The 12,761-nt window shown below is 35.4% G+C and overlaps 1 pseudogene; it reads left to right on the plus strand.

The window, feature by feature from the left end:
* The first annotated feature begins 1,062 nt into the window (after positions 1–1,062).
* Positions 1,063–3,759, plus strand: LOC120120672 (annotated as a pseudogene).
* Positions 3,760–12,761: the final 9,002 nt, after the last annotated feature.

Consider the following 12,761-nt stretch of genomic DNA (forward strand, 5'->3'; position numbering starts at 1 on the left):
TGAAATCCTGTATTGGCTGATTGATTTTCGATCCTTTTGGAAGTCGATTATTTTCGCCACTATTCGTTAACATTTAAAATTCTTTCTATTTTTGTCTCTGTTTTTCTAATTTTCAAGGAATTCCCTTGAATTTTGATTTTTCGAACTCCAACTCTTTTTTTTCTCTCTACTGATTCTTCAAATAATTGGATTTTTTAAAATTAATCTGTCCTTGATTTAATCTGTTAATTTATGACATTTATATCATGGGCTACACTAGTTGTCCGCAATTCTCGGAAGTGGATCATTGCCCGTCACCTCGCCACCTGTAATCCCTAAATTTCAAGTACCATTTTTTCCATTTCTATACTGCCTAATTTTACTACCTGATTATAGTCCAATGGGAATATTGTTCTTAAAAAAAGATTTTGAGTTTAAATAATAATATTTATAATATACGTATATTTTTTTTAAAGATTTTAAATTCGGACAATTAAATTTATAGTAGAAGTACATTCATTATCAAATAACTCATTAATTAAAAAAAACTACAGTCAAACTCTTTCTTCTCTTTTTAAGGCACATATTTAATGTTGGAGTGTATGGAACCATGTACAGTTGCTATTAGTAGTAGTATTATTTTTCTCTTTTGGATTTACAATTACTAGTAGTATTTATTTAATTATTATTTCAAAATTTAAAATGCACTTTTTCTTTTTACATTTAAAACACGGCACGATAGCAGTGACAGTTGAAGAATTCAGTTAAGCAAGTTCACTATTAAAAGAAAGGGGAGGAGTTTTGGTTAAAAGTTAAAACAATAGACCATGTCTAATGCTACCAAATGTCTAAAAATGGACACCAAAACCAACAAATTCTCAACGAAAGAAGAATAACCCAAAAATCATTCTCCACTAAACATTGCCCTCACAATTTGTGTATTGCGCATCCAATTCCTCTGCCAACCCCTTTTCCACCATTGATATCCCAATCATAAAACACAAAAACAGAAGAAACAAACAAATGTAACACCATTTCTCCCCCAACACCTTTCCGTTGGTTCCATTTTTGTTTTCTTTGTTACACCCCCCCCAATTCCAGGAGGGATGGAGATAGGAAAGAATCGCATTAAAACATCACATATTGTCCCACCACCACCATCACCATCTTCATCCGTGTCTATCATCCTTTTAATAACGTTCCTATGTTGTCCCACCGTCGTTGTTGCCCGTGCAACGGGCACCTTCAGTCCCACGGACAACATCCTCATCGACTGCGGCGCCAATGATGCCCCAAAGCTGCCCGATGGAAGGATGTTCAAAACCGATAAGGACGCCTCTCAGTTACTCAACTCTAAGGATGATGTTCAAGTGTCTGCCTCCAATGTCGATCTCCCTTCGCCTTTGTTTTTGACGGCGAAAGTGTTCCCCAAAGAAGCCACCTACAGTTTTGAGCTGAAACGACCCGGTTTCCATTGGCTCCGCCTCTATTTCTATGCTATAAAAGATGGGAAGTATGATCTTCAGCAGTCGACGTTCTCGGTGTCGGCGAATCACTATGCTATCCTTCATAACTTCAAGATTAGCAATGCTTCCATACCGGTTCTCAAGGAGTATCTTCTTAACTTGAATGACCCTATATTTGTTCTCAAGTTCTCTCCCATGATGAATTCGTTCGCTTTCGTGAACGGCATCGAGGTCGTTTCAACGTCGGATAGTTTGATCGCAGACGAGGGGACTTCGCTTTTCCCGGTTAACAGCTTCCAAGGGTTGACCAAGCATGGTTACCAAGTTGTTTATAGGTTGAACATGGGGGGGCCTTTGATTACCCCACAAAATGACACCCTTGGAAGGACTTGGATACCTGATAATGATTATCTTATGGATAAAGCCGTAGCTGCAAAAGCCTCTACTTCAACAAGTGCAATCAAATACCCTGAGACGCTAACCCCATGGATTGCACCGCCAACGGTTTATTCATCCCTCATCGAGATGGCGGTGGCTGAGGCGAGCACGATAAAGCCGAACTTCAATGTGACATGGGAGATGGAAGTCGATAAAGCGTTTGATTATTTGCTCAGGTTGCATTTCTGTGACATTGTTAGCAAGGCACTCAATAACCTCTATTTCAATGTGTATATCAATGATAAAATGGCTATCTCCGGGTTGGATTTGTCGAGCATAACCGGTGGCTGGATGTTCCGTACTACAAAGATATAGTCGTGAATGCTTCGACGTTCACCGATGGACTCACTGTTCAGATCGGTCCACTGAACCAGGATACCGGAACCATTAATGCGATCCTTAATGGCTTGGAGGTGATGAAAATGAGCAACTCAGCCGATAGTTTGGATGGGGAATTTGGTGTCGATGGAACCTCGAACTCGAGCCACAAGGGTACGGTGGCCGTCATCGGTTTCGCCATGATGTTTGGTGCCTTTGTGGGTCTTGGTGCAATGGTTATTAGATGGAAGAGGCGACCCCAAGATTGGCGAAAGAGGAATAGCTTTTCTTCATGGCTACTCCCACTCCATGCTGGAGACAGTAGCTTCTTGAGCATGTCAGCTGCTTCCCAGAAGAGCAATTTCAACTCATCGACACTAGGCCTAGGCCGTTACTTCTCTTTTGCAGAGTTGCAAGAAGCGACCCAGAACTTCGACTCGAGTGCGATAATCGGTGTCGGTGGGTTCGGAAATGTGTATTTAGGTACGATTGATGATGGAACCCAAGTTGCTGTAAAGAGAGGGAACCCCCAATCCGAGCAAGGTATCACGGAGTTTCAGACAGAAATCCAAATGTTGTCAAAGCTAAGGCATAGGCACTTGGTGTCACTGATAGGTTATTGCGACGAAAACAGCGAAATGATCTTGGTTTACGAGTACATGTCCCATGGGCCTTTCAGGGATCACTTGTACGGGAAAGATTTGCCGTCATTATCTTGGAAGCAAAGGCTCGAGATCTGCATCGGAGCGGCTCGCGGACTTCATTACCTTCACACCGGTACGGCACAAGGCATCATTCACCGTGACGTTAAGACCACCAACATACTGCTTGACGATGCCTTTGTTGCCAAGGTAGCAGATTTCGGGTTGTCAAAAGACACACCTATGGGGCAGACTCATGTCAGCACTGCAGTGAAAGGCAGCTTCGGGTACTTAGACCCCGAATATTTCAGGAGACAACAATTAACCGAAAAATCCGATGTTTATTCGTTCGGGGTTGTCCTACTCGAAACCTTATGCGCAAGGCCCGCCATTAACCCACAGTTATCTAGAGAGCAAGTTAACCTAGCCGAATGGGCAATGCAATGGAAGCGGAAGGGCTTGCTTGAAAAAATCATCGATCCTCATCTTGTTGGTGCCATCAATCCCGAATCGATGAACAAATTCTCCGAGGCTGCCGAGAAATGCTTGGCCGAATATGGTGTCGATAGGCCCTCAATGGGGGACGTTTTATGGAACTTGGAACATGCTTTGCAGTTGCAACAATCATCCTCGGAAGGAAAATCAGAGGAAGAAAACAAACAATCGAACACAACCACCACGCCGACTCCAGCCGCCGCTCCACCATTCGAAACCAACTCCCCTGCTCCTCAACAAGAAACCAATCCATCAACAGGAGGTGATCAGAACACCGAATACTCGGGATCAATGTTAGCACAGTTTCAATCGCTGGATGGTCGATAAAACACTGCTCGATATTTAGGATCATAAATTCTGGCATTTCAGGAAGGCAAGCATTTCGTTTTTCTCATAAACAATATATAAATATGAGCAGCACTTTCTCTATGTAACGACAATTTCATCTGAATTTCTAAAATTCAACAATTTATCTCAGAGCATACAGTGCGATTGATATATATATGCATTGCTAAGGTTTCACCTCGATTAATATAAATTGATCCGTGTCGCACACCTGATTTTAATGGATAATAGAATTTTTTTTTTACATATACAAGAACTCGAATTCAAGACTGTTTAGAAGATATCAAGTTAATTTTCACCTAAACCAATCTTGTTGAGTTTTAAATGTTGAATCTTACGAAACTCAATGATATACAATTTTATTCAACCATATCATATAAAGTAAATAGTAAAATTTTCATTAACTGTTTTATTTTTATTTTCAATCAGTTTACCCTCTCAACTTTAAAAAATAATAAAATGATCAAAATGAAAATTTTACTTTAAAAAGTTTAATATAGATAGTAAATCATTAATAATATATTTATAAATAAACAGAAGGCTTTGAGTTGTTTTATAAATCCATATATATTTTAGATATATTCAAGGACGGATTGGGGGAGTATGACGGAAGCGATAGTTTTCTTAAAAATTTAAACTTTTATTTGTTTTAGATATTTTTTTAAATTTTTATTAATAATTTATTTTCACCCTCTAAAATTCTATAAATTCACATTTTTAATATAAAATCATGGGTATGTCTTTGTATATGTTGTTATATATTAAAACCTGCTAATAATGTTGCAAACGTAAAGAGATTAAATTATTTTAAATTAAAAAGTAGTTAAATTTTTAACTCAAAGCGTCATTTAAGTTTTATTTTATAAGATAAAAGTCACTAGTTTTATTAAAAATAGAAAAATATTCAAATTACAATGAAAATTAACGGTCACAATAGTAAACTAAACTCATAAAAATGACATTTTTCTATAATTATTAACATAAGAAAATAGCCACTTAAAATCATACAATGACTATACAAGGAAATATTAAAAAATTCACTAACTAAACTCGAATAAAATATATATACAAATCGATTTGACCGCATTTACAAATGATAATAAGAGACATCTAACTTTATATGTTTTGTCACTCGATCGTTTTCTCATTAACATGGTTGTTACATGAATTATTTTAATAATAAAACCTGCCACGTGGGAATTACAATTTTAAAAAATAAAAAACAAAATTCTTAAGTTCTACTCTTAAAATTCAATAGCCTTTAAACCATAAATCTCTAATCATCATCGACATCTTCCTCCCCTCTTTCAAAACATCACCGTTTCTCCATTCCTCTTCCCAAAAACGTAACAGAAATCCCTCTATTTGGTAACCATCATCAACAATTTTCATGATCGAAGATCCTCTAGTTTGTCTCTGATCAGTGAGGGCTTATTTCATATCTAGGGATATTATTAAATTCAAGGGTCTGTGGTAAGTGTGATTTCCATTGACCAAACTGAAATTGAATTACACCGACCATGGTTTTAAATCACGGTCCGGAAATGTGATAGCGCCTGTGAAATAGCGGTTTCGTCACTGTCCGAGCTACCCGCTACACCTGCAATAGCGCCCGCAACGGCCACAATCACAGTAAACCCGAAATGACCGAAAACGCAACCGTGATCGCGATTTGAAATCCTGACACCGACTAACTGAAACCAAATTAACATTTTTTTTTCAATGGTAATTTATTATGTAAGGGAAGGATTCACTTATTGGCTGACTTGATTATATGCTTATTTCATTTTAGTTTTATGCTTTCACTTCTTTTTTTAGTATGACTATCCCATTGTTTATTGGTTTCAGGCTGAAAGAGTGATTCCTGGCAGAAAGGATGAAAGAAAAGCATTGGTTTATGCCTAGGAAAAGGCAGGAAGAGTAGAGTTTTTGGCTAAGACTAAATCGGTGGAACCAGTTTTGACCCGAACCAGACTGTTTACAATTGATTGTTGATTATTGACTTTTTTTGTTGACTTTTATGTTGACCCCTACCTTTATACCTTTGAATGTCTTGAATCTATTTTTACAGTCTGCTTTCTAAATTCTAACGGGAAAACCCTATTTTGCATCATTTAGTGCTTAAATTCATAATTATGTTAAGTAAATTTTGAGATTATGAACTCATTTTTTCTTATTATGTTTTGAAGGTGGATATGTGTCTACGCATCGCTCTCTAGTAAATCTCAACCATTCTCATTCAACTTAGCTCGATTCCACATGTCCATCTCGAGATACATATAAGTGTTATTTTATTGGTTATTATAGGTTTTCGTACTCATAGAGTGATGTGTTATTTTTAGGTTATCATTATGCAGGACCTAGTATTACCGATTGTGGGAAGCGTAAGATTTAGTTGGTATTGATTAGCTACTATAGGTGTGTACCCTTGACATGTTCGATATATTTAATATTTTATGCTATTATTGTATGTTACTATTTGTACGTGTGTGCGGAATTTGATTATATTTATATGTGATATATCTATTTTTTTTATTAATGTTGCATCACTTTTAACACGTATATTGTTATATTTTTGTCATCTGCATAGGATCCTTTATGGAGAGTAATATCCCCATCCTGTTAATCGAAAGGTAATGTTGTGTGGAATTTTTGTTATAATATTCATGTAATATACTACTAATTTATTGTTGTATGTGTTTGATTTGCACGTCATATCTTGACTGAAGTATTTAATATTTGTTATCGACATTTGTTTTACTTTAAAAGATACACTGAGCTTTTTAGCTCTCTTTCTAGTTTTTGTCTTTTCGGATTTCTTTGACTATTAAGACTACAGCTGGTACTTAAAGGATCATTTAGTAGCACATTTTCTTTTCAGACATCGTACATATGTTTTTAAACTTTATCTTATTCTTTTTCCATAAACTTTCTATTTATTTATATAGGACTTTGGGATATTATATTTTTACCTGATTTGGACTTTAATTCGTATTATAATACATGTTATGAACTCTTATGTTTAATTTACGAATTCATACCAATTTTTTGATGATGCATGTTATAGCATGAAAATTTCATGATTTCTATTAATCTGAATTAATGTGGTCCCCGATATTCGATCGTAACGTCCAGACCAGGTCTAGAAGATTACATTTAATGATATCAGAGCTTACATTTAACTCTTAGACTGTGTTACCCATTAATTTTATACTATTTTGTAAAATAATTTTTGCACGCGTACAAAAATTTAGGGTATAAGAAATATTTTTTATAATTTATTATGAGTATATTTTTTGTCAAATTATTTAATCTTGTCTATTTTCAAATGTGAAATTTCTATATGAGCCATTCTATTTCGAGACTCTAGTATCGGGTTTGAATTTAGTTTATGTTATCTTTTTTATTTTATACACCACATCACTCAATATATAGTATGCCACCCTGAAGAGGTTGATTTCCTTTTGTACCACCCTGTAGAGGTGATAACGCTCAAGGTCGTAGAGGCCGAGCGACTGAAACTGTTAGATATCCTCTGGTTCTTGAGGTCAAGACGTTTGAGTGGGCGTACTCGAGCATCTGATTCTTATTATCCGACTGAACATACACTTGTCACTAGGAGTAGAACTACGGATGCTTTAGAGGATGTTGATGATGGTCGAGCAATGTTATGTTTACTTCAAAGATCTCTTGGGGTTAAACTAGAGGACACTACTGTTACTATTTCATCGATTATGTTACGTAATAGAGTGAAGTACTTTAGACGACTTACTCAAGTATCTCTGTTTGTTAGGGAGTATTGGATTGATGATACCGAGTGTTTTGTCGATGAGATAGATTATATTAAAGATCATAGACTTCATGTGTAACAACCCGGAAATTTGAAAATAATATTTAATTGAAATTTGAGTTTTTAATTGTGAAAATTGATAAATTTTGGGGACTAAATTGAAAGATTTTAAAACTTGTAGCTTGTTTTAGAGTTAAAGAAAATTTAGGGACTAAGTCTTGAATTTACCCAAGAAAAGTTGGTGAGGTTTGGTATTATATACGGCAATTGGTTTCTGAAAAAAATCATAAACAAATTGCTCCTAAATTCCCTTCCCCCAACGTCAACTTCCGACAACGATCTCGACGTCGTCTGAATTCCGATCGTCGTTTTGAAACCACCATCGTATTCGTTATCGAGTCAGGAACAATCCCCTTAAATTAATTGTGGTGAAACACTGCCAAACACCAGGAATTTCCAGTCAAAGTCTCGATTTTTTTAGCACAATCGTCGAGAAAATCTTAAATTCATCGCCGATCGTTGCTCTGTTTACGACACCTCCCGCACCATCGTGTTCCATGTGTCGTTCCGAGTACGTCGGTGTCATCCTTGGTCTCCGTAAATGGCGGCGCGTGGGGAGGTGAAGCGGTCAAAGTTTCCGATTTGTTGAAATCGAGCTCTCCGCCGTTCAAAAATTTGAACCGAGCTTTGTAAGTATCTTGAAATCGCTCAAAATAATTTTTATGAATTTTTCCGTGAATTTTACGCTGCTGGAAGAGGCCTCACGCGCTGCCACTGCGCGTGGGGAAGATTAATATGACTGGTTTTTCAAAGGGTTTGACCGGTTCCGACCCGTCCCGTTGACCCGACCAGTTTCGTTGACCCGACCCGACCCGTTGATCGTTGATCGGGTGACATTTTAGTAATTATTTTGAAACTGGTGACATATTGGGAATTAATTCAAAAATAGTGCTATTTTTGTAATTTTTAAAAGGCTATTTTCGTAATTTTTGAAAAAAATGACATTTTAGTAAATATTTTGAAAATGGTACTATATTGGTAATTAATTTTAAAATGGTGCTATTTTCATAATTTTATTAAAAAAATAATAAAATAATAAAAAAATATATATATATTAATTTCGAAAATGGTTGACCACTTTTTGACTAGAATTTTGACCGGCTTTGACCGGCTATTAAACAGCCGTTAATCTTTTCCGAGAATACCTATCTTAATATTTTTCGACGTCCCAAATTCGTTTTTGGGGTCCGTTTCACAAAATTTAAACCCGAAAGTCTCCAAAGTGTCAGTAAAACCCGTTGACTTTGATTTTGACCAAGAATTCAGAATTCCGGAAGGTCATACCTTATGTTTTTCGACGTCCTGAGTCTGATTCCGAAGTCCGTTTTGTCAAATTCTGACCCGAAATCCCCGAATTAAGCATGTGAACCCAAAAAGGCTTAGTATTTTAGTATTTTAATTATTTATTTGAGATTTGGTTAAGGAATTGATTCAATAAAATATTTTATAAAGGTACTTGTGTTTCACCTAAGCGATGATCAGTTAGGTCCGGAGTTGTTCGTTCGTCAGATAAGCCCGAACCGCGTATTACAAGAATTACCCGTAGGTTTCCGTATATTATTTAAATAAAGATTAAGATTATTTATATTAGGATTCCAATATGGATTTTTCCAATTCGTATGATCTAGCGCTGCAGCAGAGCGTGATCGACAAACCCAGTAGTAGGCTTCCCTATCTGATTTCTCAGACTGTTACAGGTGTGTTTCCTGACAGTATTACATTATTGTTTTAAAATGATTCATCTGAATACCAAGTATTTGATATCTGATTTACTGTATATTCCGATATAATTTCTGGATAAAGGTATTTCATACCGATTTCTGAAATCTGATTATCTGACATCTGAATTACCATATATTACTGTTTTGAATTTTGATTTCCGTATTTCTGCATATGGTTTCCAAGTATGAAACATTTTTATGTTTTAAGTGATTAATCATTGTTTTCACTTGAATACATTCATGTTTAATATTGTCATTGGGGGGATATTGTTGAAGGAAGATTATCTGCAGACTCCTCGGCTTTGTGCTCGGTGTCTAAATGGCATGTGCGGTTGGGTGTATGGTTCTGGGGAACCTACACATTTATGATGTGAACGGATGGGGGTAGTGGTCATGTTTAAAAAAACATGTTGCATAAACCGATCTTATTGAAAGTTTTTATGTATGTTTTTTTATATACTTTATGGAGCACACTGGGCTTTTTAGACCATTCTGTAGTTTTTACCCTTTTTCAGATAACAGCAGACAGTAAGCTAGCAGATTTGGCATCAGGGGAGATCAACTACTTATTTTGTATGAACGTATATCTCTATATGTTTTTCAGTTATGTTTGGTGACATGTATTTACTATCGTTTTGGATATATTTGTATTATCAATATTTTGTTCTATATTATATCTAATGTATTTTAAGAAAAAAAAAACTCTCAATGGGATATGTGACCACTTAGGCTTGGGTCTAACTTACAGACCGGGTCTGGAGGGTTACATCATGCAGTCGCTTCGTTACTAAAATATTGTAACATCCCAAACTACGAGTTAGTGACTAAATTGTAAAATTTTAGAATCTTGTGATTAAAGTAGAATACTTGAATAGTTCAATGATTTATTTAGAAATATTTCTGGAAAGTTTTTAGTAATTATTAAAGGAATTAAAGGGAAAAATGGTCATTTGACATGAAAGATTTTATTTTCCCTTATAAGATAAGGGAAACACGTGGAATCCATTTTGATTCCACACAATTCTTTCATCTTATTCTTCTTCTTCTTCATACGAGAGAAAGGGAGCCAATCTTGCAAAGGTAAATTTTCTAATTAGTTGATTATTTGTTGATTTAAAGTTTGGGTTTTGATCATTAGATGATAACTAAGCTTAAGGAAAGCTTAAGTTATCTTAAAATCAAAAGATAAATGAGTTATGAAAGATTAAAGAGAATGGGTTTTTAAGTGAATTTCTGGAAAAGAGTTCATAAGTTGAATTTGAAACTAAATTTGACTTGTCATAGGTGTGAGTAAGAAATATTAAGTGTTATAATTGAATTTAGAACATGTTAAAAATTGGGAATGATTATTGAAGTTCATAAAGAGAAGAGGATATCAAGGTTAAAGATGAGATAAATGGATATAAATGAGTTTAAGCATGTGTATGTGAGTTTAGTGGTATGAAAGGAGTTTTATATGAGGATATTTAATGAAAATTTGTGGAATTTTCGGGTGAAACCAATTTATTATTGGCAAGTGCATCGATACACTATGAATGGGTACTGATGCACTAAGAAAAATTTTTGAAGGTGCATCGATGCATGAGAATTTCAAACCTAAATTGTGTACCGATACACCATAGTGCATCGGTAGACTCCTAAAGGAAAGTTAAAGTTTGGTTTATTAAATTAGCCTGAGTTATTAATGTAACATCCTCCATGCCGGGTTAGTGATTAATTTGCAAAGTTTCAACATTTGGTGATTTAAGTAAAATGATGGAAGAGTTTAATGACCTATTTGAGTTATTTGGTGTAGGATTGAATTATAAAGAAGGAAAATTAAGAGGGCAAAAGAGTAATTTAGTAAGTGAAATAATTAAATATTTCTTAAGGTGATTTTATAAATCACGTGGGAAGCATTTGAGATAAACAAGGTTCCAGACATTTTTCTTCTTCTTCTTCAACCGTGAAGCTTGCAAGCAAAGGTGAGCTGTCTTCTTTTGGATTAATTCTTATGAGTTAAGCATGGGTTTGGTTAATGAAGATTTAGGAAATATGATGGAGAGAAACAAGGATCCTAGAACTCAAAGAATTGTAAGTTAAGGGAGATTAAAGGTTGGGAGCCATTGAATGAAATCTTAGATTAAAGGTCATAATAAGAATTAGAAGCTGGATTTGACTTGTCATCAAGCTAATTAAGAAGTATGAGGTGATAGAATTAAAATTAGAACAAGTTGGAATTTGAGTAAGATTCTTAAATTCTATATGGATGATTAGTTTTTTTAGTTTTAGAGCTATTGAATGGATAATAATTAGTTTAAGTAAGTGTATGAAAGTTAAGAGTATTAAAGGGAGTGAAATATGAATGTTTGAGCTGAAATGAGATGATTTTCGAGCTCAAAATAGGATTTCTGGGCTAGGGGAATTGGTAACCATTCAAGGGGGAATCGATACCCCCTCAACGAATATGAATTTCCAGAATGCTAGAGGGGAATCGATACCCCCAGGGGGGAACCGATTCCTCCATATAAAAAAAAAAGAAAAGAAGAAAGACTAAACTATTAATTCCTTAAATTGGTAGGCTATTAAAGATTAATTTCAAGACATAGACATCTGATAATCATCTTGAAAATTATGTTTATGTAGATACTGAGCCTACACGAGTTCTGGAACAATCTACAAGTAGGATCGATGGAGGAAAAGGCAAAGAAATATAGGTGAGTGCATATGCATAGCATAATTATAGAAATATACTCAATTCTAGACTTGTGATAAGTCTAGATTTTATATCTTGGTACATGAGCATATTCTGTATTATGAGACATGACATGAATTCATATAAAATGCATTATATGACATGAATATGCGGGAAAAGTTATGAGCTATGTGAAAAGGTAAGAATTTACATGTCTACGCGATATAGACTACGTGAAATGTAAAAGCCCATGTTATGTAGATGAGAACTATAGGTATAGTTGGCATGCCAAGGGTAGAGGGTCTACGCGGTCTTTCGGGACAAAATTCTACGCGGTCCTTCGGGATATATATATATTCTTTGGAACATGTGTGAAGTCTGGTGAGACACATACTTGATCCCTAGCATATGTATATGATTCTTAAGGAATTCTATGTGGTCCTTATGGACATTATTATATGGCACTATAGTGCAATTCTACGCGGAACTTCGGTGCATTTATACGAGCTGTGGTGACAGCATAGTGCACAACCTCACAATACTCATATACCTTAGGTTCTCAATATGATATCATGGGCCAATAAACTCATTAATACAAATTCATGAATGTTAAAGTAATATGCTTACAGGTAAGGATAATGGTGAGGTAAACTACCTTGATTAAGTATAAGCTTTCATCTCATTTCATATCATTATGACATTTTCATTACATTGCCTTGTTATTATTATTACATTGCCTCACTAAGTCGATGACTTAGCGTGTGAGTGTTTTCACACGTAGGATCCGAGAAAGTAGACGAGACAGGTTAAGCAGCTTGACAGCATCACTCCTGT

This window comes from Hibiscus syriacus, unplaced genomic scaffold (genome assembly GCF_006381635.1).
Source record: "Hibiscus syriacus cultivar Baekdansim isolate YM2019G1 unplaced genomic scaffold, ASM638163v2 tig00110344_pilon, whole genome shotgun sequence".
NCBI lineage: Eukaryota > Viridiplantae > Streptophyta > Magnoliopsida > Malvales > Malvaceae > Hibiscus > Hibiscus syriacus.